General features: G+C 41.8%; 1 long non-coding RNA gene across 1 annotated transcript; it reads right to left on the bottom strand.

Annotated features, from left to right (window-relative positions):
* Nucleotides 1-201: 201 nt before the first annotated feature.
* Nucleotides 202-22390, bottom strand: LOC127482846 (uncharacterized). Its single transcript, XR_011388397.1, has 3 exons — nt 22182-22390; nt 11028-11189; nt 202-681 (listed from the first exon to the last, which is right to left on the bottom strand). It is a non-coding gene; the product is annotated as an uncharacterized lncRNA (long non-coding RNA).
* Nucleotides 22391-22437: the final 47 nt, after the last annotated feature.

Raw genomic sequence — 22437 nt, 5'->3', positions numbered from 1 at the left:
TCTGCTTATAAATCTCTTGCTAAGAAAAGAAAACCTATTTTAACTAAGTTTTCTTTTTTTTGCTTTCTTTGACATTATTAATGTATTTGAAAGAAAGATAATCTTTTGCACTTTTATTTGAGATTTACTAATTCTTTTTATAGAAGGAATCAAGTTTAGCCAACATTCCCAAGTGCACAAACAAGAAATTTGAGGGATGGTTGAAATAATAAAGTTTTCCAATTAAATTGTGACCATTATTTATTTGTTTGTATTTATTTACATATACACCATTCAAAGAATTTGGGACAGTATATTTTTATTTTAAATGAAAGAATAACAAAACAATGGGTAAAGCCCTTTTTTGTGGAATTTTTTAAAGATTTATTTATTTATTTGAGAGGCACCATTACAGAGAGACGGAGATACAGAGAGAGAACTTCCATCCACTGGTTTACTCCCCCAGATGGCTGCAATGGCCAGAGCTAAGCTGGTCTGAAGCCAGGAGCCAGGAGCTCCTTCCAGGTCTCCCATGTGGGTGTAGGGGTCCAGGGACTTAGCCATCACCTGCGGCTTTCCCAAGTATATCAGCAGGAAACTGGACTGGAACTGGAGCAGTCGGGACTCAAACTGGAGCCCATATGGGATGCTGGCTCTTCGGGCCATGGCTTTACTCACTATACCAAAGTGTTGGCCCCAAGCCTATTATTTAAAAACAAAACAAACAAACAAACAAAAAAACAACAAAAAAACTAATAGACACAATAAGAGAGAATATAAATATGTCAACATACTAGCTCTGCTTGAATTTCAAATCTGGTTTCATGAATTGTTTATTCTAGAAAAATAGATCATCATTGTTAATACATACAAAACATACTTATTTAATGTAAGACATTAATGTAATAATTTTTACTTTTTAATATTTAAGTCAAGAAAAAATAAACACAAGTGGCCTTTTTCCCCCAAATCAGAAGAGCAAGGTATGCTAAGATTACTTGTAACAAGTTTTCAAACAGTTCATCAGGCTGCACTTTAAAAAAATATCCCATTTTCTCTTTCAAAAGGTCTGAAAGGCAGAGGATAAAATCAACCTACATATTTTTTTTAATTGTCCAGCAAATGGATCTCTACAAGAATGCCTTAAAGTGAACAGTTCCTGGGGCCTGCGCTATGGCCTGAAGCGCCGGCATCCCATATGGGCACCGGTTTTAGTTCTGGCTGCTCCACTTCCAATCCAGCTCTCTGCTATGGCCTAGGAAAGCAGTAGAAGATGTCCCAAGTCCTTGGGTCCCTGCACCCACGTGGGATACCCACAAGAAGCTCCTGGCTCCTGGCTTCATATTGGCGCAGCTCCAGCCATTGCAGGCCATCTGGGGAGTGAACCAACGGATGGAAGACCTCTTTCTCTCTCTCTCTCTCTCTCTCTCTCTCTCTCTCTCTCTCTCTGTGTGTGTAACTCTGACTTTCAGAAAAATAAATAAATCTTTAAAAAAAAAAAAAAGAACAGTTCTTTCAACTAATAATGTATTCTCAAAAGGAGAGGAAACCCCAACAGTCTTTACTAGTGCATTCTTACAGAGAGATGGAGTCGGTGTCTAGGGATACAGAAACTCTTCCCTGAGCCCCGAAGAGACATTAAGAAAGTTAAAGATGACAGAAGCAGTGTGCTGGCAGCAGCAGAGCACAGGAAAAGCCATTACTAAACACGACAGTGCCCACCACGAGGCAGGACCCGCACACGTAATCGCATTTTGCTCTTTGTAATATTATTTATATTTTCCGCAGATTGGACAACAGATATTTGGTAAGACAAGCAATGTTGTTTCTTAAACAAAGAAACAGTGGCTAGAAGAACTGATAAGTGATTAGCAAAGCCAGGTCTATTCCAGTCTAGTACATCACAGCACTTATAAATCACATAAGATTGTCAGAGTGCCTACAAGACCACTGAGCAAGGTTCAATTTCTAGATAAATGCCTGACAATTTAAAGGCCAAGAGAGTAAGCTCTACTAATGTGTGTCACCCTTTGGAAGTTCCTATTAATAAGGAGTATAACACACACACACACACACACAGAAACACACACACTGCTTTATTTTTCTCATTGTTATCCTCAAATTCCAAAATGTATAATTTTTTACTGGCACAGTTTACCTTTCTGATGGAAAGAAATTACCTCTTTTCCTGTGTAAGGTTTTGGGAGGGTTTTTTGTTTGTTTGCTTGCTTGCTTGTTTTTTTTTTATTATTATTGTTTTAGATTAAGAGTAGGCATGGAAAATGATATAGTATTTATATTATTTTCTAGGAACTACAGTCATCAGAAATGTCTGCAGGAGGGAACAGATTCAGGTAGATTTGGCACTACTTTTGTGGAGAGCTTCAGTTCCTCGATAAAAAATTTCGAATCTAGCAAAAGGATATGAATAGATACAATGGCTGTTACTGGGAACTTAAATTTCAAAAACAGCTTCACTTATATGCAGAAAATGCCTGGGTAGTCCATCTTTCACTCCATCTCAGGGTGTGCAATAATGCTGTGGCATAGTGGGTAAAGCTTCCATCTGCAGTGCCAGCATTCCATATAGGCATCAGTTCGAGTCCCAGCTGCTCCACTTCCAATCCAGCTGTCTGCTATGGCCTGGGAAAGCAGTAGAAAATGGCCCAAGTCCTTGGGCCCCTGCACCCATGTGGGAGACCTGAAAGAAGCTCCTGGCTCCTGGCTTTGGATCAGCCCAGCTCCAGCCATTGTGGCCAAGATGAAAGACACACTCTCTCTCTCTCTCTCTCTCTGCCTCTGCCTCTGCCTCTCAAAGAAATAAATAAATCTTTAAAAAAAAAGAAAATCAGAATTGTGGGTGCCATCCCAGCCCTACTGACCTTCTTTTAAACAATATCTCCAGGAGATGAGAATGCATATCAAAGTTTAGGAAGCATTTGAGCAATTTTACTCTTCCTGCTCAGGTATTTCCTCCCTGGCTAGTATTCCATTTAGAAAGAGATGTAGCTCTATGAACACTGGCCCTGTTGTCAGATAGGCATGAAATAAAAGTAGGTACAATTTACATTAATTGACTTTCTGTGTATGTGGTTTCCTTTGTTGTCTAGAGACATCCACCTTCAGGGTGGCAGGGATAGGATTGTTAGAGCAAGGCTGTAGAGACAAGGAGAAAGAGAGTTACTGTTCAGTCTATGACATCATGAATAGAATTTTTATTCTATAAAAGCATAAAAGATGTGAAAGCCACGGTTGATTAAGAGAAGAAATGCTTCTGCCATCATATCCTTTGCCTTTTTATCACAAAACCAATGGATGAATGCTGGTGTCTCTTGGGATAAAGGAGATACCCATTCCATCTGTTACAAAGGCATGGAATTTTTCTTCATTCATTTCATTTTCAAATGATTTTATATTTACAGGAAAGTTGCAAAGATAGTACAGAGAGTGCCTTTACTGAGTTTCACCTAATGTTTCTCTCTGATTAACCATTATACAATGATCAAATTAAGAAATTGTCATTGGCCGGCACCGTGGCTCAATAGGCTAATCCTCCGCCTGCGGCGCCGGCACCCCGGGTTCTAGTCCTGGTCGGGGCACCAGATTCTGTCCCAGTTGCTCCTCTTCCAGTCCAGCTCTCTGCTGTGGCCTGGAGTGCAGTGGAGGATGGCCCAAGTGCTTGGGCCCTGCACCCACATGGGAGACCAGGAGGAAGCACCTGGCTCCTGGCTTCGGATCAGCGCACGGCTGCAATGGCCATTGGGGGTTGAACCAACGGACAAGGAAGACCTTTCTCTCTGTCTCTCTTTCTTTCTCACTGTCCACTCTGCCTGTCAAAAAAAAAAAAAAAAAAAAAAAAAAAAAGAAGAAAGAAAGAAATTGTCATTAGTGACATGCTAGACTTTATGCAGATTTCTCCAGTTTTTCTACTACTGTTATCTTTTTAGTCATTCTATGACACCATGTGGAACTTAGTGCATTGGTCTTCCAAGCTGTGGTCAGTTTTTCATGACCTTGACAGTTTTCAAGAGAACGGCTTAGATATTTTATATTGTTCGTCAGTTTGAGTTTATTCCATGTTTTCTGATGATTAGATCATGCTTATAGATTTTGAGGAAGAAAACTAGAGAATATTTATCCTCAACGTGAAAGGAAAAGATGTGAAGGAAACAAAAAGCCAGCTTGCTTTTTGTGGTCCAGGAGGTGGTGGGAAGAGAAGGGAGACAAAAGTAGGGCAAGGAAGAGGGTAAGATTTTCCTAGGGTTCTGGTTCGCACAATTGCCACACACACACTTTTCTGGGGCTAACTCCAGGGAAAAGACAGCTTTGTCACATAAGGTAGGTACGGGGGACCAAAGGTTATCAGGGTAGGGGCTCCCTGTCCCAGGAGGGGCTCCGGCAGGGGTGTGCTGTGAAATACTCAGTGACTGGCAATGAGGGATGTATTGGGGCTGGGGGAGGGGTGGAGCCTGCTTCATAATGTTTGCCGACTTCCATAGAGTAAATGTTCCCATTGTGGTCGATTTTAAGCTACAAAATGATGTCACAGAACACAGCTGGGAAGAGCTCTGTGGTGGTGTATCATCACATAGTATTTCTACCATACACACCCAACAGGCATAGATGGTAGCAAAATGTACAACAATAAATTGGAAATGAAAATTATTGAATATTATCATTATTTTTAATGTAATTTTTTATATGTTAGTAATATTTCATTTTTAAAAAATTTTTTGACAGGCAGAGTGGACATGAGAGAGAGACAGAGAGAAAGGTCTTCCTTTTGCCGTTGGTTCACCCTCCAATGGCCGCCGCGGCTGGCGCACTGCGCTGATCCGATGGCAGGAGCCAGGTACTTATCCTGGTTTCCCATGGGGTGCGGGGCCCAAGGACCTGGGCCATCCTCCACTGCCTTCCCGGGCCACAGCAGAGAGCTGGCCTGGAAGAGGGGCAACCAGGACAGAATCCGGCGCCCCAAATGGGACTAGAACCCGGTGTGCCGGCGCCGCACAAGGCGGAGGATTAGCCTAGTGAGCCACGGCGCCGGCCATATTTCATTTTTAATGATGGCTGTGTTTAACCACTGGCTCACAAAGTTCCTAAATACTGAACAACTGGTTAAGGTAAAAGCTGCTTCCAGCACTCCAATGTTTCTAGAATATTCTGAGGCTTTGGCTCAGCACCATATACCATGCAGCGCAGCAGCAATTGTATAGAAGAGGCAATAGAAGGTGGGTTCATATATTAGACTTAGAAAGCACCCCGTCTTGTCATAGCTTTTATGTAGGAAACAGGGCTCCCCAGGGTTTTTCAGTTTCCCAGTAAGAATAGTAGAGACCAAGCAGAGGTCTATGGAAACAGACACCATCAAGTCTCTTTGACACCAGGGGAAATGTTCAGGACTGTGGCAGTGGTGATGATGGCCAGCACACAACACCCCAAATAATCAGATGAGACCTAGCCACAATTCAGTGGTCACAATTCCAGATAGAATATGAATTCAACCCCTCTAGAGACCACTGATTATCCAGAGGATATTTCAAGATCCAAGGGTGTCACAAGAGTACAATAAGACACCCCATTATCAACTCAGTCGCTATATTGGGAATAAGAAGGAAGAAGGATGTAGAGAAAAGCTGGGCATTCCTCAAAAGATCAGGTCACCTATAACAACGTTATTCAAAATGTGGTCCAAAGACCAGCAGCGGTCCAGAACCTGTGGCTGACTGAAGATAAGGTAGTAAGAGGTGAGAGTTCAGATTTTGAAACTTCTATTACAAACTGACATTGCCATGGTTTTCCAGGATGTGATCAGTGGACTCATCATGTTGAACAGGATACACCAGTTCAGGGGTGCTGAACTGGCAAGGTGAGTTTTATATGCATGAGCTGAACATTGGTCATGTGCAACAGAACTGAGGCTGGTCACAGTTTATTGGATAAAGATCAACCAGTTTGAGAAACGTTCATCTAAAGGATTTTTAATCCATCGCTTTTGGATTGGACTCAAACTCTGAATAGTTTGAATTAGAGCTTTTCAAAACATGGTCTGTGGGCTACCAATATCAGCTCTACCCAGAAACCTAACAGAGATGCAAATTCTAGGGTTCCACCCAAGATGTACTGAATCAGAAACCCTGGAGGGGGGCCCAGAAACAGTGGTTTAACTAGCCCCCAAGTGACTCTGATGCATGTTTGAATTTAAGAACCAGTGGTTTGAATGTTCAAAGTGAAAGAATTGTGTTCAAGCTGGAGGAGAATGAAACTTTGTTAGTTAAATATCAATCAATCCTGTTAGAAGGCAGAACTGCAGCCCACAAAGATCAGACCAGGTAGAGAAAAAAGAAAACGAAAACAAAGCTTTCTTTTGCAAATCTAAATGATATACAACTATGTCAGGACAAGATGCTAAAGTTGAATTCAGTAGGTGATCATTTTTAATTGTCTCTACAAGTTTACCCATACTGCTTGTGCCTCTACCTTTCCAAGCATAACCCATCTCTCAGCCTACATCAGCTTAGATGTAGTCACAATAAAAGTGATGGAAGAATTATTTTTCTAGCTTTATTCTCTGCATATGATTGATAGATTGCTAGCTTTCTTCACATTCCCTGTAACTACTACTATATATTTTCTTGTTTTAAAAAATATTTATCCATTTGAAAGGCAGAGTTATAGAACGCAGAGAGAGAGAGAGAGAGAGGTCTTCCATCCACTGGTTCACACCCAAGATGGTCGAAATTGCCAGAACAGCACCAGTCCAAAGCCAGGATCTAGGAGTCTTCTCTAGGTCTTCCATGAGGGTGCTGGGGCCCAAGGACTGGGGCCATCCTCCACTGCTTTCCCAGGCCATTGCAGAGAGCTGGATTGGAAGTGGAGCAGCCGGGACTCAAACCAGCATCCATATGGGATGCTGGCACTGCAGGCGGTGGCTTTACCCGCTATGCCACAGCGACAGCCCCTACTATTTATTGTCAAATAATTACTACTATTAATACTCCAGGAGGCCCCTTCTTGGCTACATTGTGTCATCCACCCTTCTCCCTTTCTGCCTGGGCTCCCCTCCTACCATGGTCTCCCTGCTGTGTAATTCCATGGATGTTTCTGCTCCTTCCCAGGTAAGGTTGATCTGATTTCATGTGAGAATCTCATCCACCTGAAAATTAGCCACATGACAGCCAAGAAGAAATTCTCTGTGCTCTCCATCTGGGTACACTGTCTTACTGGGGGAAGCCATCCAGGGTCTTCTAAGGCACTCAAGCTCAAGTTCTAATGTGCACGCAAATCACTCAGGGCTCTTGTTAATGTGCAGTCTCTGACGCAGTGGTAATAGGGTGAACTTGAAGATCTGCATTTGTAACAAGGTCCCAGGTGAAGCCTATGCTTCACGAACAACATATTGAGAACAAATTGAGAGCTGTGATGTTTCTGCTTTTGCCGTGCACTTTCCCCAGGTCTTGAATCCAGGTGACTCTTACCAATACTCCAGGTTTGACAGGGATGGTCCTGATAATTCTATGTTGTGGAATACCCCTCAGCCAGGGGAAAACGAGGGCAACTGGTCATCGAATAGTCTGAATTGGTCATCGTGGCAATCTGAACAATTCCCATCTAGCCTCCACATCCCCAACTAACCATTGGGACTTTATGTCTGGACTCTATTTTTCTAAAAATAAATGTTTCCCTTAAGGATCTTCATTTCTCTTCCACACAATGTGCTCCCTGCTTTAAAAACACTGCATGTTTGCAGCCAGTGCAGTTGGCCTGTCTCGGGAAGAGCTGCCTACTTAATTCAGTCTGGAAGATTCCATCTAATGTTCCCACGCAGCAGACAGGACTAAGGTCTACTTACTCATGATAGTCTGCTCTCACTTTTACACGTGAATGATCTCATCTTGCCTGGTCTCTGCAAACCAGCTGGGTTTCTCCAGGGTCTGGAAGCAGCACCTGCTCTGCTTTGCCTCTTAGGTGATTATGTTCATCTTATTTGGAATTAGGAAAAACAAAATTTTCAACTCTGAGGCTTGACTAACATAGTGTTTTCCACTATTTCCAACTGTCCTTTCTACACTGAAGTCATAACTTATTTTAGGTACAACCTCCTCCCTCATTACCCTAGAAATACAGCTCTGAGTATGTCTATTATACTTTTGAAAAACTTTCATTGGCATTGAATTTACAAAAGGAGCATTTCCAAACTCCACATCTTAGTTCAGAGTCATGGTTCTCAAAACTGTACCGTGCATCAGAACAACCTGGGGAGATTGTTAAAAACATAGATAGCTGGGCTCTACCTTGAGTTTCAGATTCAGCAGGTCTGGACAGGACCCAGGACTTTGCATTTCCAACAGGTTCCCAGAGTATTCTACTACTATTGGTCCATGGAACACAGTGAGAGAACTACTGGGCTAATGGGTCCATTCCAACTGGCTACATTCCCATTCCTAACATGTGATTCCAGTACATGCTGCTCTCTGTTCCTTCTGTATCCTTTCCTACTCCACGCCTTTCTTGTGTTTCATCTACTTATTCACTCACTTGTAGATTCACTCATTCAATCAATGCTTCATTATTCCACCAAACATTTTTAAAGACCAAAAGGACCAGCTTTCTCAAGTGCCATCATGAAGTTTATGGTACCAGATGAGAAAGAAAACAAAATACCCATTTCACTTATGGGGTACTTCATGATTTTCAAAGAGCTTCCAGGGGCCGGCACTGTGGTGCAGTGGGTTAAAGCCCTGGCCTGAAGCGCCGGCATCCCATATGGGTGCCGGTTCTAGTCCCAGCTGCTCCTCTTCTGCTATGGCCTGGGAAAGCAGTAGAAGATGGTCCAAGTCCTTGGGCCCCTGAAGCCATGTGGGGGACCCGGAAGAAGCTCCTGGTTCCTGGCTTCGGATTGGCACAGTTCTGGCCATTGCAGCCAACTGGGGAGTGAACCATCAGATGGAAGACCTCTCTCTCTCTCTCTCTCTGCCTCTCCTTTCTCTGTGTAACTCTGACTTTCAAGTAAAATAAATAAATCTTTAAAAAACAAAAACAAAGAGCTTCCACAGGCGAGCTCTCACTTGATGGTCTCCATCACCTCTCACAAGGGAGGGAACTGAAGGCTAGGAAGGAGACGCAGATCAACCAAGGAAAGAACCAGCCCAGCATTCTAGTCCCAGGCAATGGTTTCCTCCCAACCACTCTGCTTCAATCTTGGCTCATGGTGCTCCCTCTCTCCTTGCTGCCCAAACTGTACCCTGTTTTTAAATCCCAGTCAAGTGGCACCTCCTCCATAAAACAGTCCCTGGTAACCCTAGTTAAGATAGTTTTTTCCTGGGGCTGTCATGGCATAGGGGGTAAAACCACTGCCTGCAATGCTGACATCCCATATGGAAGTTGGTTCAGGTCCTGGCTGCTCCGCTTCCAATCCAGCTCCCTGCTAATGCCCTGGGAAAGCAGTGGAAGATGGCCTAAGTGCTTGGGCCCCTGACACCTGATGGGAGACCTGGATGAAGTTCCTGGCTTCTGACTTCAGCATGGCTCAGTCCTAGCCATTGAGGCCAGTTGAGTGAACCAGCAGATGGAAGATATCTCTCTCTCTCTCTCTCTCTCTCTCTCTCTCTCTCTTTCTCCCTCTCTCCCTCTCTTTTACTGTATTAAGTAAATAAATAAATCTTTATTATTATTAATAATAATGATAATTTTTCCTGCTTGTAACTAAGATAGTATTGTTTCTCTACTGTCTTTTTTAAATAGCACCCCCAAAGACTAATTTCCTTGAGAAGATTATCAAAATTTGAATTTCCTTTGTTTTCTTTCTTGGTACCCCTTTCTTGGTCTATAGTAGAGTTTATAAAGTCCAGAGAAATGAATGAAAGAATAAAGGATAAAGGTTGAAAAAATAACAATTTCACCTCTTTTCTGAGTCAATAGTTTTGTTCATAAGATAATCAATGGGCCAGCGCCGCTGCTCAATAGGCTAATCCTCCGCCTGTGGCGCCAGCACACCGGGTTCTAGTCCTGGTCGGGGCGCTGGATTCTGTCCCAGTTGCCCCTCTTCCAGGCCAGCTCTCTGCTGTGGCCCAGGAGTGCCGTGGAGGATGGCCCAAGTGCTTGGGTCCTGCACCCCATGGGAGACCAGGAGAAGCACCTGATCCTGGCTTCGGATCAGCGTGGTACACCAGCTGTAGCGTGCCAGCCACAGCAGCCATTGAGGGGTGAACCAACGGACAAGGAACACCTTTCTCTCTATCTCTCTCTCTCTCTCTCACTGTCCACTCTGCCTGTCACACACACACACACAAAAAGATAATCAATGTAATCAATGAAGGATATATTTGGAGATAAAAGCAGACCTGTGTGTTAATCTCTTTCTCTGTAAATAGGGGTGCATTAAGTGCTTGCCAGGTGTCGAGTGTTTGATGTTACGACATTTTGCTCTCATAACCAACAGATGAATATTACTAATACATCTTCAAGTGGAGGTACCAATGCCACAACTGTTCAGAAATTCAAACATTGAAGGCATTTTATAGAGGTTAAATCCTGTTTAACCTCATGTAGCAACACAAACACATAAAACCACCCCTAATTGTACCATGACAATAAGAGAGTGTCAAGTATCCACATAAAAAATTAACTCGTGTACAATAACAATAATCTTAAGATCACCTTTTGACAACACTGCTTTGCACTTTGTTCTTATGGGTCATTCATTCAGCATTTGCTGAGTGAATCCAATCCATTATTTTCCAGAGGGAAAGGGATTTCAATATTACCGTATTCTTTTCTGGTTTCCCAAGTGACCAGTTTATCACTGATTGTAGAATTATGGCCTGTGATTTACATGGTAAATCTGTCTGAACAGGTTGAACTGTGTGTGAAAATGCCTGTAAGAGATGACTGTGGAAGACTTGGAGTAAAAATTCTGTACTGGGCTGCGGGCAGGGGTGGGGGTAGGGGAATAAACCAGAAATGCCTGCCATGAGTAAGCCTGAAAGGAATAATAACTTCAGCAAAAATGGAAAAGTCAGACATAAAGCAATGTGTTAAACACTTACTGTATTATAGAGCTGATAACTATTAGTGAGTTCAATCAAAGAATTTTGTCAGTGAGTGACAGGTGGACTTGATCGAGGCAGATGACATTGGTGAAATGGTGGAGGTTATGCACACATGGGTTCTGCAGGTAACCACTCCCGACAGCAGAGATCAGCAGTATCCTGAAAACAAGATAATGCATCCAGCATTATTGTTCTCATAAACGTATGATCTCCCAATGTGCATCTCTTCCTCTTATGGCTATTATCATATCGTCCCTGGCTAACACCTGTCAGTATAATTTCTAGGGTTTATTACAAGATCTTATTTCACTAGCTATTAAGACAGTTAACTATCAATCTTGGCACTTAAAGGTTTTATTTATTCATTTGAGAGGCAGAGGGAGTGAGAGCAAGAGAGAGAGAGAAACAGACTTCCCATACAATGGTTCTCCCCCCAATGGCCCACAATGTCCTGGGCCCAGGTGGGGCCAAATTCAGGAGGCAAGAACTTAGTTCAGGTTTCCCAAGTAGCTCAAGTAGATGGTTTGCTGCCACCCATGTGAGAGATCTGAGTTGAGTTCCAGGTTCTTGGCTTTGGCTTGGCCTAGCCATGGCTATTGGCAGACATTTAGGGAATAAACCCACAGATAGGAGAGTATCTCTCTCTCTCTCTCTCTCTCTCATGAGTTAAATAAATGAATGAACATTTAAACCAATTCATGCATCTAGAGGCCTATATGTGTGCTCAGAGATATGACATATCAGGGAACTGATCTTCCTAAAAATAACAAATATATCAGATATTTTATTTTTGCCACTGCTTCCTAGAAAAAGTTCAGAAATGATCCCTTGACCAATGGCAGGCAGGTTCCTAAAACTCTTTGTATTGGAGAATTCATAGTAAGGACAAATTAAGATACCTGTATAGAAACACATCTTATTCCCCCTCCATGTGCCTATCTGAGGACAAGCTGAGAGGACCTGTCATTTTGCCTGGTTGCTGAGAGACTCTGCAACAATCAAGTTTGCTTGCTAAATAGCTTGAAACAACAAAATAACTTAAGCTTACATTTTTTTTTAAGTTGCAGACTTTAAGTAAAATTTTAATGAATTTTTTTCTTTTTATAAATGATTTCAAAGGCAGAATAATAGAGAGCAAGAGAAAGAGAGAGAGAGAGAGAGAGAGAGAGAGAGAGAGAGGCCGGCGCCATGGCTCACTAGGCTAATCCTCTGCCTTGCGGCGCCAGCACACCGGGTTCTAGTCCCGGTCGGGGCACCGGATTCTGTCCCGGTTACCCCTCTTCCAGGCCAGCTCTCTGCTGTGGCCCGGGAGGGCAGTGGAAGACGGCCCAAATGCTTGGGCCCTGCACCCGCATGGGAGACCAGGAGAAGTACCTGGCTCCTGGCTTCAGATCAGCGCAGTGCACCGGCCGCAGCGGCCATTGGAGGGTGAACCAACAGCAAAAGGAAGACCTTTCTCTCTGTCTCTCTCTCTCTCACTGTCCACTCTGCCTGTCAAAAATTAAAAAAGAGAAAGAGAGAGAGAGAGTGTCCATCCACTGATTCACTCCTCAAGTGGCCACAACAACCAGGGCTCGACCAGGCTGAAGCTAGGAGCCTGGAACTCCCTCAGGGTCTCCCACATTGGTGGTAGGGGCCCAAGCACTTGGGCCATCTTCTGCTGCTTTCCCAGGCACATTAGCAGATAGCAGAGAACTGGATCAGAAGCAGAGCAGCTGGAACTGGCGCTGGCACTCTGATATGGGATGCTGGCAGTTGCAACCAGTGGCTTAACATGCTAAGCCCCAGGACCAACCCTTTAATGCATATTTACTTCTTCCAATCACCTTATTAGTTCTATAATTATCCTCACTTTATTGGATACACTGAGAAATTTAGAACCAAAATGTCAATGGCTTGCCCAAGGTCACACAGCTAGTAAGTGGTGACCCAAGCAGGCTGCCTTCTGAGCCCATGTCCTTACACAATTATACTCTACTGCTTCTTAATCTACAGATAGTGATATGTTCATTTCAATGTAAGAAACACACATTACTAAAATAATGAGAAAATGAGAAAAGAAACTGTAAAGCTACTAACTTTTCATAATTACTGTTATCCTTTTTGGGATATTTGATTTCAGTAATATTTATGCATATTTTTTCAATTGTTGTAGTCCTGTGATGTTTATACTTTTTCTTCACATTATACCAGAAATATTTCCCATGTTGTAAAAAGTGTCTAGAATGTTCACTTTTAATATCTGCAAAGTATTACACGTTTTACTGATTTGGAAACATCTTGAGTTGTTAGATACTTAGTTTGCTTCCAAAAGCCTAGAGTAAGTTATAAGTGAATGCTAAAGAAAGGGCATTATGGTACAGTGGGGTAAGCTGCCGCTTGGGACACCCACGCCCCCTCTCAGAGTGCAAGGGTTGAGTCCCACTTCTGCTTCCAATCCAGGTTCCTGTTAATGTGCAGCCTGATATGGCTCCAATATTTGGTTCCTGCCACACACGTGGGAGACCTGGATGGATGGAAATCCTGGATTCCAATTTGGCCTGGTCTGTTGCAGTTGATTTCTCAACAATGTTGCAATGGATTCGTTTCTGAGAGGAGGAGCGTGGTGGGGGCAAGTGGCGCGGTGTCACCACACAGACCCCGGGACTCTGGTGAAACTGGGCTTGAGGCAAGCAGCCCACAGACTCGTTTATTTCAGTTAGTACAACAGCTTATTTAGCCAAGACCAGCCAATCTGGTCAAGGGACGGTCTATGCCCCAACCAATCACAGCCTGTTGCCAAACAGTTTCCAAAGCCATCCAATCACAGCCTGTTGCCAGTCAGGCTCTTGTTGCCAGGCAGTTTCTGAAACCATCCAATCACAGCCTGCCATCAGTCAGGCTCTGTTGTCATGTGGTTTCCTCTGTTGTCATGTGGTTTCTGAAGCCATCCAATCATGGCCTGTTGCCAGGCAGTCTCTGTTGTCAGTGGCCATCTTGGCATGATCTTTTCATCTCAGCGGCCATCTTCCCATGAACTTTTCACCTCAGTGGCCATCTTGATCTGACCTTTTCACCTCATTCCATCACACTGGTCCAGCCCTGGTCATTACAAGCACTTGGGGAGAGAACCAGAGGATAGATTGATCTCTCTCCCTTTGTTCTGTCTTTTAAATAAATAAAAATAAGTAAATGAACCTTAAAAAGTAGTTCTTTACATAAGATTTTTATTAATTAAAAAAGATTTTAAAAAGTGAATATGGAGCAGACAGCCTGGTTCATATCATTGCTCCCATACTCAACAGCTACCAAACCTTTAGGGAGTTACTTGATCTGCCAGTCAACCCCCATTGTGAGGAATAACTGCATTCATTGAAATAGATACTTGAAGCTTTGCCTACAGAAAGGATTTTTAAAATAGTTTTATTTATTTATTTGAGAGGCAGGGTTACTGAGAGAGAGAGAGGGAGAGACAGAGAGAGATTGAGAGATCCATGGGGCTCACTCTCCAAATAGCCACAAAGGCCAGAGCTGGGCCAATCTGAAGCCTGGAGCCAGCAGCTCCCTCCAGGTCTCCCATGTGGGTGCAGAGCCCAAGGACTTGGGCCATCTTCCACTGCTTTCCTAGGCCATAGCAGAGAGCAGGGTCAGAAGAGGAGCAGTCGGGACATGAACCGGTGCCCATTTGGGATGCCAGCACTCAGGCAGAGGCTTAGCCTACTAAGCCACAGCACCAGCCCCTGCAGAGAGGTTTTAATACCTTACATGAGTCTCTAGTGTCCAGCTCATTCATGAGGCAATGTGCACTGAAAACAGTTCTTTGTGATCCATTCCTAGAGGTAAGATCACTACATCAAAAGATACACATATCTTTCATTCAAATAATTGATTCAAGGTGTCAACAAGTATTTCCAAAAAGTATAACATAGATGTATATACCACTAGTTAAGGAAGACGAAATACTTTTTTGGGGCCGGCACCGTGGCGTAGTGGGTAAAGCCGCCGCCTACAGTGCCAGCATCCCATATGGGTGCCGGTTTGAGTTCCAGCTGTTCCACTTCTGATCCAGATCTCTGCTATGGCCTTGGAAAGCAGTAGAAGATGGCCCAGTTCCTTGGTCCCCTGTACCCACGTGGGAAATCTGGAAGAAGTTCCTGGCTCCTGGCTTTGGATCAGCCCAGCTCCGGCCGTTGTGGCCATTTAGGGAGTGAACCAGCTCATGTAAGACTCTCTCTCTCTCTCTCTCTCTCTCTCTCTCTCTGCCTTTCCTTCTTTGTGTAACTCTGACTTTCAAAAATAAATAAATAAATCTTTAAAAAAATAATTTTCCAATGCACCCTTTCTGACTTGAGTTTTAACATTAAATTTTCTATTGCTTTGTTTTCCAGCTCATCAATATGTTCTTCAACTATTTCTAATCTGCTCTTGTAGCCAAGAACTGCTTTTAATTTCTGTCGGTCTCTCAGTTCTGTAACTTTGATTTGATTCTTTGCAAAATTGTCAGCAATTTACTGAAATTTTCTATCTTCTCATGTAATTTTTGTGATAATCACAGATATTTTAATGTCTGTTACTCCTGTACCTGGATCTCCTATAGGTCTGTTTTTGGTAGTTTTATCTTACCTCCTATTAGGACTGGTACTTCTACTGAATGTCAGACACCATATATGAAAAATCGCAGAGATAATTTGAGTGTCTGGAAGATCATATTTTTGTCAAGTGATGTTTTATTTTAGCTTCTGACAGGCAACTTGGAAAGTGAGATCTCCTACTCCCTGCTCTCTGGGTTCTTGGCCTCTCAAGCTGCTTCCAAAATGGCTTTGAGGAAACGTTGGCTAGGTTTTATCCAGCTTTTCTGCTCGTCCTTGGAGAGTGAACAGATCTAAATCCAGCTGGGAGTATACGTCCTTGACATTAATTTTAAAATAATTAAACCTAAATATAGCATTTTTGTTTAAGAGTATATTTATTTGAGTATTAAGGCTGGTTGTTTTTACATATGCAAATGTATTATAGTTTGTCTTTTGTGAAAAGTGATTCTGGGCTTATCTCATGTATTAGTTAAATGTGTTTCTATTTTTACCACTTGTATTGCTCCTATGAAATAATCATATTAATGCTTTGTGTTATTATGTTCAAATAATTGCACCTAGGCTACTGTTTGCTAGTTACACTGTTGTGTTACTATAATTGAATCTATTTTATTGTTCACTTTGCAATTTATTACAATATTCTAAGTCTATAAAACAAAGTCTCTTTAGACTTTCCCTGATTTGAATTTTGGTAATTTATTATATGTGTATGATGAGTGTAAAAATTAATTTTTTTCCAAACTGTTAAACAGCTCACATATTATAAAATGTTTTCCTTCTCCATTGATTTGTGCTCTGCCATTATCAAATATTTCATTCTAATATATAATTTATTTTGGTCACATATTTTGCCCCATTAATCTATCTATTTTGGTGCCACTATCACATGGTTTTAATTATTATAACTTTATAATATATTTTAATATTTGATAAGACTAGTCTCTCCTCATTACTCTTCTTTCTCAAAACTGAGTTTTGCTATTCTTGCCTACTTTCTCTTCCAGATTTATTTCGGAATCAAGTTTCCTTCACCATTACCTGAAAATCTAAAAAAAGGGAAATTGATATTAGATTTCCATCAAATCTATTTTTTTGGAAGAATTAACTATATGAGAATGTATCTTTTACATTAGCTTCTCCTCACTGCAACAAAATACCTCAGGCAGCTAACTTTTGTTTCCATGGAAAGGTAGAGAGAAAGAGACAAGTGGAAATAGATCTATCTGCTGGTTCACCCCCAAAGCCCACAACAGACAAGGCTGGGCCAGGCCAACACTCAAGAGCCCAATGGTCAGTCCAGGTCTCCTCCGTGAGTGGCAGGGATCCACGTACTTCAGCTCTCATTCACTGCGGGCCCGGGGGCACACACCAGCAGGAAGCTGGATCAGAAGCAGAGCAGTTGGGTCTCTAACAGGCACAGCAATATGGGATGCAGGTATCCCAAGCAGTGACTTGAACCCCTGCACCAAGCACCTGCCCTGCAGCTGACTTTATGAAGAGGGAAGGTTTCTCTGCCTCGCACTTCTGGAAGTCCAAAGTACAAGATTAGGCACCTCATTTGTTTGTCATCCGATGTAGACTGTGGATGGTGGTACCTCATGGCAGGAGCATGGTGTGTGCAAGAGCTTACATCATCAAACAGAAACTCAACTCAGAGGTCAACCTGATTCTGAGAGCACGCCCCCGGGACCCAAGGACCTCCCACTGCACCTCCTAAGGGCAGCATCATCCCCAGTAATGCCACGCTGGGAAACAAGCCCTTATGCATGGACCTTTGGGAGACATCCAAACCATAGCATTAAAAAAAAAAAATCTTGAAATCAGTCTTCCAATTAATTTAAGACTGTTATAGCTCTCAAAAAATCTTGTTTAGGTTAGGTCACATATTTTGGGCTAAAATAGATCATAGAGTTAAATATATTTTGTTGCCTTGTAAAATAAATATCTTTTAAAAGTTTGTGTTTGAATTTATGGTTGCAGATACTAGTATAAGATTAAAAAAATTATTATTATGTTGTGGAAATATTTCCCTATTGTTTACCATTTTATCTGGAACAGGTATTAAATTGTATCTAATGCTTTTTAAAATAACCTATTAAATCATTAATTTACCTCTGTTTATTGTTTAATCTACTAAGTATTTCATTATTATAATTCCTGACTCTGTAACCTTTATTACTGCTTGAATACATATTATTTTGCTGTGGTAAGTTATATTTTTCAAAAGGAAAGTAAAGATTATTTTTTTGTTTAAGGTTAGGTAGTGCATAATCTATCAGTACCATTATTCTTCAGTAGTATTACACTATCAAAGATTATAGAAGTCTCTTTCTTTATTTACTATCTTTTTAAGAAAACTGTGTTTTCTTTTGTTATTTATATTGCTGTATCTGATTTAGATACAAACACATTGACCTGGAAAATCCATGCCACTATAAAGAAATTTCTGTGTCATTTTTCATTAAGTATGACTCTTAAGCACCACCAAATCATTAGACTTTCATTTTAATTTAGTCTGAGGATTTTTCCATTTGAATAGGGATATTTAAGCCATTTATGCTTGTCATAATTTTTAAGCTTGATTGGACTTATTTTATACTTTCTTCTTTTCTATAGCTCCTTATTGCATCCTTTCCTTTCTTCTTTTGCATGGACTGTGTGTTGATTTTTATCTTTGATAATTATTTAGAAAATAGTTTGTTTCCAATTCAACTAGTGCCTATATTAAATTGTCCATAACAATCTTTAAATGCATTCTGACCTAATGATTTAAAAATAAAGCAACAACTTCTACAGTTCTGTTTCCTTCATCTCCTCTTTCCATGCTGTGATGACTTAATTTAAAATTTAAAAACCACTTTCAGTATTATCCTATTGAAAAATTACTCACTTAATTTGAAAAAAGTCCACTCATCAGCATCAATTCTTACTTTTCTTTGATTTCATTATGTGTTATCCATTTATTCCTTTGTCTTTACCTTCAATGCTTAGCACTAATCTTTTTTTTTTTTTTTTTTTGCTGAAATTTCTTATTCTTCAATTCTTATACTGTTCCATCTCTCAGTGATCTGGACATATCTCTCTACAATTTTTGCAGAAAAGACTTTGGTTGGTTGAAATCTGGAAGACTAAAAGAAATGCTATTCTGTTGTTTTTAACACATAAACCTGTAATAGGCATATAGCTTGCAGAATCAAGCTTATTTCTTTTAAAATTATGTGGAAATGTATCTGTGAAGTTTAAAAAGTTATTTTGGTGTAGCAAAAAATATAATAACATACAAAACTATATATGATTTTTTTCCATACATACTTTAAGGAATTTTCTAGAAAACTTCAATTTCTTAGAAATTAAAAAATTTACTAGCCTTTGTCTGACCTTTATATCTATTCCTTAATTTTACTCAAAAGAAAACTTAAAATAGCACAGCAGTTTTTACATATGGAAAGTTTTCTTCTATTATAACTTTGGGTTTTACTTCTAATTCATCTGCTCTATCTTAGGGGAACACCCATCATTTTATTCATCAATTCAATAATACATTTTAAACTAATAGTATACAGTATGTCTTAAGCCCTCTGTTAGGGGAAGATTATGATAATATGGTTTTTTTGCACTTAAGAAGCTTACATTCTAAGTTTGACTCCATAATTTCCTCTCTCTCTCTCTCTCTCTTTTTTTTTTTTTTTTTTTTTTTTGATAGGCAGAGAGTTAGACAGTGAGAGAGAGAGACAAAAGAGAAAGGTCTTCCTTTATGCCGTTGGTTCACCCTCCAATGGCCGCTGCGGCCAGCGCTTCGCCGATCCAAAGCCAAGAGCCAGGTGCCTCCTCCTGGTCTCTCATGCGGGTGCAGGGCCTAAGGACCTGGGCCATCCTCCACTGCCTTCCCAGGGCCACAGCAGAGAGCTGGACTGGAAGAGGAGCAACCGAGACAGAATCTGGCGCCCCAACCGGGACTAGAACCCATGGTGCTGGCGCTGCAGGCGGAGGATTAGCCAAGTGAGCCGTGGCACCGGCCCATAATTTCCTCTCTAAATTCCTCTTATCCTTTTAATTCTATTCACTTCCTTGTATGTTTAGACTAATTTATCAAGTTTTTCTTCTCTATCCCTGATTTCCATTTCTGCAAAACACAAACTTTTGTTACTATATTTTTGCATTGACTCATGATCTCTTATTTTTGTATATTCTTGTTTAATAAAAAAAATACTCTCCCATTCTAAGGAGGAATATTATGAAAAGCTTCTTTTAAAAACAGTTGTTCGGGTCTGGTGTTGTGGCATAATGGATTAAGCCTCTGCCTGCAATTCCAGCATCCCATTCGGGCACTGGTTCGAGTCCCAGCTACTCCTGTTCCAATCCAGCTCCCCGCTAATGTGCCTGGGAAAGCAGTGGAAGCTGGCCCAAGTGCTTGGGCCCCTGCACCCATGTGGAAGACCCAGAGGAAGCTCCTGACTCCTGGCTTCAGACTGACCCAGCCCTGGCCATTGCAGCCATTTGGGGAATGGATCAACAAATGGAATATCTCTCTCTCTCTCTCTTTCTCTCTCTCTCTATCCCTCTTTCTCCCTCTCTCTTTCTGTGTAACTCTGCCTTTCAAACAAAATAAATCTTAAAAACTGTTGTTTCAGGAGAAATGGGATAGGGACTAAAGAGTTTCAAATGTACAATAAGATACTTTTCCTTATTGTACTCTTTTTTAAAAAAAAAAATTTTATTTGACAGTGTAAGAGAGACAGAGAGAAAGGTCCTCCCTCCACTGGTTCACTCCCCAAATGGCCATCACAGCCGGTGCTGCACTGGGTCTGAAGCCAGGAGCCAGGTGCCCTGCTCCCGCCCCGACCTCCCACGCAGGTGCAGGGGCCCAAGCATTTGGGCCATCCTCCACACACACACACACACACCCTCCCCCCAAGACTACAGCAGAGAGCCAGATGGGAAGAGAAGCAACCGGGACCAGAACCCAGTGCCCACATGGGATGCCGGTGCCGCAGGCAAAGGACCACCAAGTGAGCCACGGTGCCGGCCCTATCGTACTCTTAATAATAAATATATTTTTATATCGCTAAACGTTTTCAACTCAAATTGCAATTAATAATTCGGTCTATGAGGAGCGGGCATTTAGTCTAGGGGTTAAGACGCCCACATTCTATACCCTGCATCAGAGCATCTGCGACTGATTTCTGACTCCAGCTCCTGGCCCCAGTCTCTAGCCAAGGCACAGACTGGGAAGCAATGGTGAGAGCTCAAGTTACTGGCTTCCTTGCATCCATGTGGGAGGCTCAGATAATTCCTGGCTCCTGGCTTCAGTCCAGGCCCAGTCTCAGCCATGGCAGGCATTTGGGGAGTGAACAAGCAAATGAGAGAGCACTCTCTTCCTCTCTCTACTTCTCAAATACGTCTTTTCAGATAAATTGTTAAAATCCATCTATGAAAATTAGTAAATACGATCATACACATTACTGATCAAATAATGCAACACTTGCAATATCTTTTTTTTTTTTTTTGACAGGCAGAGTGGACAGTGAGAGAGAGAGAGAAAGAGAGAAAGGTCTTCCTTTGCCTTTGGTTCACCCTCCAATGGCCGCCGCGGCAGCGCGCTGTGGCCGGTGCACCGCGCTGATCCAATGGCAGGAGCCAGGTACTTCTCCTGGTCTCCCATGGGGTGCAGGGCCCAAGTACTTGGGCCATCCTTCACTGCACTCCCTGGCCACAGCAGAGAGCTGGCCTGGAAGAGGGGCAACCGGAACAGAATCCAGCGCCCCGACCGGGACTAGAACCCAGTGTGCCGGCGCCGCAAGGCGGAGGATTAGCCTAGTGAGCTGCAGCGCCGGCCACTTGCAATATCTTAAACAAAGAGTTTCCAGGACCATAAAACAAATTACATCACAGTTTGCAACTGTCTATGGTAAAGAAAAGACTAATGTTAATTGAGCAACCACACACACACACACATTCTCAAATTTTTATGCAATTAGTTAATTTTATTTAAATAGGTCTAGCTCTAAATATCCCATCATATTAAAACTAATAACAGCATTGCAATGCAAATGAAGGATGTTAATGTATTATATTATTATTTCCAATTCTATTCATAAAACCTCAGGAAGTGTGAGATAAGAATAAACTCTCCTATGGACACAATCAGAATTTTTGGTACACTTCATGAATTGGGGAATGTTTAATTGCTCCAATTCCAAAAACTCCAAGGAGACCCAAAGAAGCAAAAAAGCTCAAAAGCAAAAGCACCTGTCTTTTTTCAGTGTGCTTCCACCAAATTTCCTTTTCCTGTAAGCTCACAGTTAGCTTCTGGCACCGACAACTAGAGAGCAAAGAAGAAAACAAGGAAGACAAAAGGAGACAATCTTCGTGGTGATAATATAGTTCAAGTCTCCAGTGCACAAGGCTCAAGATGGCATTAGAAAGGAGGTCTACATGTTCAGTGAAGTGCAGAAAAGCAGTTCTGACCCGGAACAATGTTCCCTCTGCTAGCACAGGAAATACCCAAGGGATGTCAGGGCCCACACAACACAGATGACCACAGGAGGATGATAGAGAGAAAATTGTTAGAGAAGCACACCCTTAATTCCTTCCAATGCTGGAACCTGCTTTTTTCTTAAGTTTCCATTGTTGATACATAAAATTCTTCTTCAGATGGTTCTGAAGATTTAAATAAAAACAATTCAGTGGAAGGGTATTCATATACTGCAACTCATTTGGTGTCTTTCCAGAAGTGCCCTAAATTGGAATCTTAAAATATGTTTATTGGGATGAAAAACCAGTTTAAAAGCAGTTTCTTCAAGTGAGTCTTTTTTTTATTCAATGAATGATTTTAA

This window comes from Oryctolagus cuniculus, chromosome 4 (assembly GCF_964237555.1).
Source record: "Oryctolagus cuniculus chromosome 4, mOryCun1.1, whole genome shotgun sequence".
Taxonomy (NCBI): Eukaryota; Metazoa; Chordata; class Mammalia; order Lagomorpha; family Leporidae; genus Oryctolagus; species Oryctolagus cuniculus.
This window is presented reverse-complemented; position numbering and strand designations above follow the sequence as displayed.